Genomic DNA, 7,427 nt, shown 5'->3' with positions numbered 1-7,427 from the left:
TTTTCAATGAATAGAACATTATATTTTATTATAAAAATAAATTAATATTGTATAATATTATTTATTAAGTTTTAATAACTTCAGCCTCGTTGTTCGTTCTAATCAATACATCTTATGTAAGATTATGAGCACCACTTTTTTTATTAATAGCTTGAACCCGAGATTCATGTTCTAAATTAAAAGCCGTAATGCAAAGATTAATCGCAGGAATGTTATCAGCAATTATTTATATATAGATAAGCTTCTCGAAATTGCTACATAAAGCATAATTTCTACGCGAAACACTTGTCAACTTTCAATTGCGCCCCTTATTTCCCAGTTATGGCACGAACGGAGTCACCCGAGCAAATAGGAAAAGATCGGAACATGTATTTTTGACGAAGATATTTTGACTGAATTGATGACATATGTGTGTTTCTGTTCATTTGAGTGGTATCGTAATGAGCTTTTCTACACTTTATGACTTGTGTGGATACTTTATTTGTGAGCTTCATTTATGAGGATATAAATATTTAAAATACAAAATGATGTAAATTTTAAAAAGGAAATTAAAAAAAAATCTTTTGAGCGCTGTTTAGTTAAAATATATTAGTTTACGCTTATTTATAAGAGGAATAAATTCATGTTAAAATTTAAACGAAATATATCTTCAAATTGTTGAAACATAAATTACGGTAACAAATAATTCAAATAGTTTACTGCATAGATCGCTGTATTGAGATAAATAGTATAATATTACCAAAACAAAACTTTATACCATTTTATTAGAAATTCCCGTAAATTTAGCCCATGTAATTTCAAAGGATTTGTTTTGCCTTTATAGGCTCTGTCTCATATTTTAAAAAATACAAATTTATTTATAAAATTATAAAAAATGAAAATTTACGGCTTTTTAAAAGTTACTAAAAATAAGATAAATTAATATTATACTTCAAAAAAAGTTGAAAGCTAATGAACAGCCTACATTGTTTCCTCTAAAATTTTAAAATCTAATTATATTTCACAAAATATTAATGGTCGCATTTAAATCATTCTAAATTTTGATAGAATTACATACGATACAAAATTTTAAATTTACTATTCTTGCATTATGGCCAATAGTTAAGTTATAACTTTTAAACAAATATAAAGAAGAATGTTTTGTGCACATATAACTGGATTTCAATTGTCTTAAACTTATTTTTAAAACCATTTTATTAAAAAAACATTACATTGTGGCCAAATATATATCTTATTGATCCAAAACTATTTTTAAGAGAATTATAAATCTAAGCAAAAGATTTTTTAATTGATAATCGAAGATAAAAGAAATTACAAGAATGTACACCACAAATACTTATTTTATAATTTAACATGGAGGCCTATTTCGTCTTCCACTAACACTCGGAATGATCAGAACTTTAAATATTTCGAATATTTATGATCTATGTTGATTTTTTTTATAAAAATTAATTGTTATTGACTACATATTCAGCCCATTTAAAAGACATTAGTAGATTCATGCATAGATTGGATAAGCTTTAAAAATATACTAGGTATTTAAATCAACAAAAATTTCATATATATGACTAATTTGAACTAGAAAAATTTTAATAGAAGGTTCATCATGTTATTTAATAAAGAATTAATCTTTTGAAATATTTATCAGGCCCTAGAATACAAAATTTGTTCGGAAAAACAATAAGCCATACATTTAGATTTCCAATTTTCCTAAAATAAATAAAGAATAATGTTCTTTTTTTTGATTTGTAATACTTTTTTCAAAACCCTTTTAAAAATCCGATATGATGAGGAAATTTTATGGTATTGACGAATTAAAACTCTAGGTTATCTAATTTAGTATTTATGGTATGGGATAATGAATTTAGATGAAATTTGTTGTTTTCAGATATTAAAAAAATAATGAAATCATATTTATAAATTTTTTATGCTTGCTAAACTACAATTAAAAACATACTGAAGTGTTTTTTGTTATTTTTTAAATTAAATGCTGTCTACTATCAATAAAATCAAAAGTAATAAATAAAACTTGAAGATCTATATTCGTATTATCTGCAATTCCAAGAATTATTTCGAAAATTTCAATTATAGGAAAATATTTTTTTGCTAAAGTAGTTTAAGTGTTTAAAATCAAATTATATAAATAAAAATTATATAAGCTTATAAATCAAGAGAAATGGAAAATATATTATATTATAGTGAAATTCTTCAATATTAAATTATTGTTAATGAATTCTTCTCCTTATTTTGTGAAAAAAAAATAAAAAGCAGCTCTTACAGAAACAAATAAATTATATTTAAATATTAGTACACCAGTATATTCACCCCTAAAAAACAGATTTTCTTAAATTAATTTACAATAATATTTTTGTTAATGCTTAGGATTTATTTTTAATATCCAGAAGATAGATTATAATAAAATTCAAACATTTACTAATAATAGCCTTAAATAATTTTTTTAATATATTTCGCAATTATATTTATACAAGATGATAGTTTATTGACAATTTAGTGTCTATCATATTCCGCCTAACATTTAAAATGATTTCTATATAATTTTAAATAGAAAAACATAGTTTTCTATCTACATATTCATAATACATCAATGTTTTTTTTTTGTAATATTTGATAATCCAATGATGGTTAAAACAACTTTTTAGCACTAAATTATAAAAATCATTGTATCTTTTTTGTAAAGAGTTAATTACTTTATAATTTTCTAAGCCTTTCAATGTGAACTATAATGTTTAAAAAATATAAATACCAAGTGTGCCTAAAAAATAATAATAAAAAATATTTGATGGCCGAATATGCGAATAATTTAAATAAATATATACAATAATTTGTACAAACTTAGACAAGCATAAAAAAGCCTATAAACAATAGGGCAAAAAACAAATAAAAATTTGAAAGCCAAAAGATTTTTAATAAGACTTTTTGATTGATCATAAAGCATACCTATACTTGAAAAATTCACATTAAGTCTAAAGAAATACACAATATATATAAACTCTACAATTATTTATTATTAAAGTTTATAAATAAAGGCTTTGTTACAATAAATCGCCCTTAAAAAACATGTAGGTAATTTCTAACGATTAATGAAGATTTAAGATTACAAGTACTTTATATTAATCAATAGAGCATATAATTGATAAAGCAAATAGCAAAATTCAAATAAATATAAAATTAACAAAGTATTGCTTATTCAGAGTTGTAATAATGCATAGCATTTAGGTTAGAAAAAAATAAGGTATATGGTAAAACTTACCCCTAATATATTTATCCAATTATAAACAGTCGCTATTCAAGAGGTAAAATCTATTCCAATGAACTTCTGGTTTAATTGACCCATCTTTACACCTTAGTTCGTTTGGAATTCGTGTTTCTTTTCAATATATTTTTTGTCTTCCAACTATCGGATGAAATACTGTTCAAACTACCATAAAGTAAACAATCATAGCTTTTTTTTACTCTGTTAACAAAAGCAAATTACACTATAATACTAAACTACCCTATGTGTTTCTTAAATAATGCAAATATTTTGTATATTTCAATCATGGTTATATTCAATAGAAAGATATTGTAAAGAAAAGGTTTATTTTCTACTGTTTTTTTTTGTTCAACAATGCATACGTGTTCTTAGATCAGCTTGATCACTATTTTCTTAATTAAATTATTTGTTAGACTATACCATTTTTAGAATTTAATTTAATAAAGAAATGTTAGATCAAGTCAAACATTGACCTTAGGAACTACTGAACTCATGACCAGAAAAAATTATATAAAAGTTAAAAAAATTTTATCTCATATAATAATATTAGAAATGAATCTTTTATAAAATAATTAAATACAACATTGCGATAAATTTAATATGGTGAACAATTAATCATGACAGTTATTGAAATAAAAAAAACATCCGAGGAACTTTAGTCAGTTAATACTTCTTAAAGCTTTCTTGTTTCGATCTCAAGCTACAATTCCTCTATAATTTTTAAACAACTTGTTTACTAATTCCTGTTAGATTATATAAAAAGATGTATTTATGGCACATAGAGCCGTGAGTATATTTAAATAACACTATTATACATGTTTTAAATTATCTTAATGTCTTCAAAAAAACAAACGTTTTCTAATTTTTTTATAGTTACTAGATTTACACAATTATGTGGAATTTCTATTTTTTTTCTAGTACCCCTTTGTTGTCACACTCATTAAATTGAACATGAGTTCAAATGAAGTTTGCAAAATCAAAGATTTTATAAGATCAAAATTTGATTTTTTTTTAGAGTGTCGTTTAATCACCCTGTTTCAATTGAATTTATTGTGATTGAGATACTTAATAATCTTGCACTGATTTTTATACCACTTAAATTATTTTTTTGTAGGAATATTCGATTTTATCTGAAGTAAAAATATTAATTAATGGTTGTGTTTCAAATAATTTACTGTTATTTAAAAATTTGGTATAACTTATAACCTTTTCAATAAATTTATATTGTCAGGCACTGATTTAAAGTGTTAAAAATACCGGACGAAGTAGAAGAATACATGCAATCTCTCGCACTCCGCAAAACTCTTGAACTCATCTCATTTGAGAGAAGAAGAGCAGTTGATTAAGATAGATCAGAGGAAGGTGTCAAAATATGCATCAAGGAGTTGTGCAATATTCCCAACACGCTGCACACGTCTAATTAGATAAAATCGATAAAATAAAATTAACCCATAAATAAATAAAAAGTCAGGCACTGATCATATAAATAAGATTTGACATGATAAAAATAAAATTTTTTCGTATTCGAAAATTCAAAAAGGCTTCTTTTTTATTTGTTATTAAAAAAGATAGATTTTATTGTAGTCTTTTTTATGTATTTTTTTTTATAATTTCGTGACGTAAAATATTTATCAACTTCACATTCTAATTTAATTTATATAGAATCTATAAGTAATTTTTTTGAAAGCCAAATGAAAATTTACACTAGAGATAATTATTAAACTATATAGATAAAATAAAAACACAGAAATATTCAAAAATATCCTTTTGGTTATAAAAATAACAAGGTATATATTTTATTTTAAAACAATTAATATATAGTCACCTTGTTCAACCAAAAATAAAAATAAACATGGTAAGGATATTTTGTCACTTAAGATTACAAAATGCAAAAATACATTGAATTTCTAATCATGATTTTGTACGTTTTAATATAATGGATTTTTCAAATAAAATAATTAAAAACTTACTTTTTATTTCGATTTTTTTAAGGCTAACAGAGCTATGTATATACATTTTCCAGCGAATCGCCGGCAAAACAATGTTTTAACCAGTATCATATAATTATTTAATATCGGAAATATTTAATTATACTTCAAATCAGAAAAATTGCCTATATTTTGCTTTTTATCATAATAAATATCTAGAAAAATATTATATTTGATCAAGAAAGCTATTTATCGAATGTATGGTAATGTCTATAAATCTAAAATGAAAGGTAATTAATAAGTCATGTAGTTTGGGAAAGCTACTGAAACAATTTACTATAAATAATCAAAAAGATATTTGATGTGGAATTTAAATCCAATACACGATAATGAAAGACTCAATTGAAATCATGAACGAAACATGCGTTGTAAAATATAATATTACTGTATCATATTTCATTATAAAATACCCGATGGTTATAGTGTCTACTGATGCAAATTTAATATCGTACTGAACTTTTTTTTGCAAAACTAAATTGACCGTTCGAATTTTAAAAATATTTTTGAATTAACAAATCCCCTCTAATTAATTTTTTCTATAGAATTAATTTTTCCGCCAACAATAACATTTATATCGAGCATTATAATTATATTGTGGTTTTTTCTATTGTGAAATTTGCAAAATTATAAAAATCAAAGCTCTACATATTTTTAATTATACTTTTACACTGATATTATGCATATAATCAATATATTTTTTACTGCTTGAAATCGAGAAAATATATATTGTATAATAATGATGTTATAATTCTATTCTAAATAGCAGTATATTTTAAATATAAAAAAAAGGTTTTGTTAAAATTTGTACCAAGATTTATATCGAATGAACCTATAAAGTCGTCTATTATGTGCAGGCTAGAATAAGATAAATTTGTTTATGCAACTAAAATTTAAAAATATGAGCAATTGAATATATAAGTATGATTAAAAAAACAAGTGAAGATTTTACTTTGTTTATGTTTTTATTTGAATTACATATTAAATTTATTTTTATAATTCAATAAAAAAAATTAAGCGAAGAACTTCGAAGCACTATAAAAATATTTTAAATGTCTAAAGTATTATAGATAACACGAAAATTTATTGTATTATATTAAGCTACGTGCAATAAAATTTAGAACAAAAATGTTTAATATTTAAATTTTGCTTAATTGACACAAAACAAATAAAAACCTTTTAAGTTTCTTCAGATTTTATATTCAGAATATTGTTAATTATACCGATTATTATATAGAATACAAATTATAAATTTAGCCTATACTGATTCGATACCAAATTTTAATATATTTAGCCTATAATAGGAATATTTACCCGCCTTATTAAATAAAAAATATTTGCTGATACAAATATATTAAATGTTTTACCTGAAATTAATTATTTATATGGATACTTAGAATTAATTAGGTGCACAATTTGATTGGATGATTTGAAATATTAATATTATATTTAAATAGTTTTATTTCAACGGAGTAAACTTAGAACTGCTAGTAGCCCCAACACCAGGCTTTCCATGCCCACCCGTATTTTTAGTAGCCACAAAATCACTAAACCCATAATTAATCATTTCTGGCTTAATTTCAAGAGGAGCAAATACCTTTCCATTACAAACACCAATAAGATTACAAACCATACAAGGTAAAATTATCATAGAACGCGCATGTGTCTTAACAGTTCTTGGTTTATCTTCTGGATTCACACATGCTTGTTTACATAGAAGCAATTCTTTATTAATGTAACTTCTCTTGGTGAAAGACCACGTTTAATATGTCGTCGTCTTTTTGATGAAAAAAAAGATCTGTAAATTTAATTATTGTTAGTTTCTAAAGTTCTTCAAGATCAATTCCTCGGTAACTGTGTTTCCTTAATACTCGGCGTTGTTTATCAAAATTATTTGACATTTGGGATAAGGGCACAAAAAAATACGCAGCTCGATTTGAATTTTTTAAGAATTTAGCTTGATATTTTAGAGATTAAACGAGCTGGTAAACATGTTATGTGTTTCATTTCCATATGAAATGCATACATAAATATAGATTACGGATAACCCACGTTTATTTTAATTATTTTCAAAAGTATCATTATTAAGAGTTGCAAATAATTTATATTTAAGCACTGACATATTTAAATTAATCACAAGAAACCAATACAAAATTATATATTATTAT

The sequence above is a fragment of the Rhyacophila brunnea genome, unplaced genomic scaffold (genome assembly GCF_057557595.1).
Source record: "Rhyacophila brunnea isolate RB1 unplaced genomic scaffold, BYU_Rbru_1.0 scaffold_66, whole genome shotgun sequence".
NCBI lineage: Eukaryota > Metazoa > Arthropoda > Insecta > Trichoptera > Rhyacophilidae > Rhyacophila > Rhyacophila brunnea.
The sequence above is the reverse complement of the archived record's forward strand: the minus strand, read 5'-3'. Positions refer to the sequence as shown.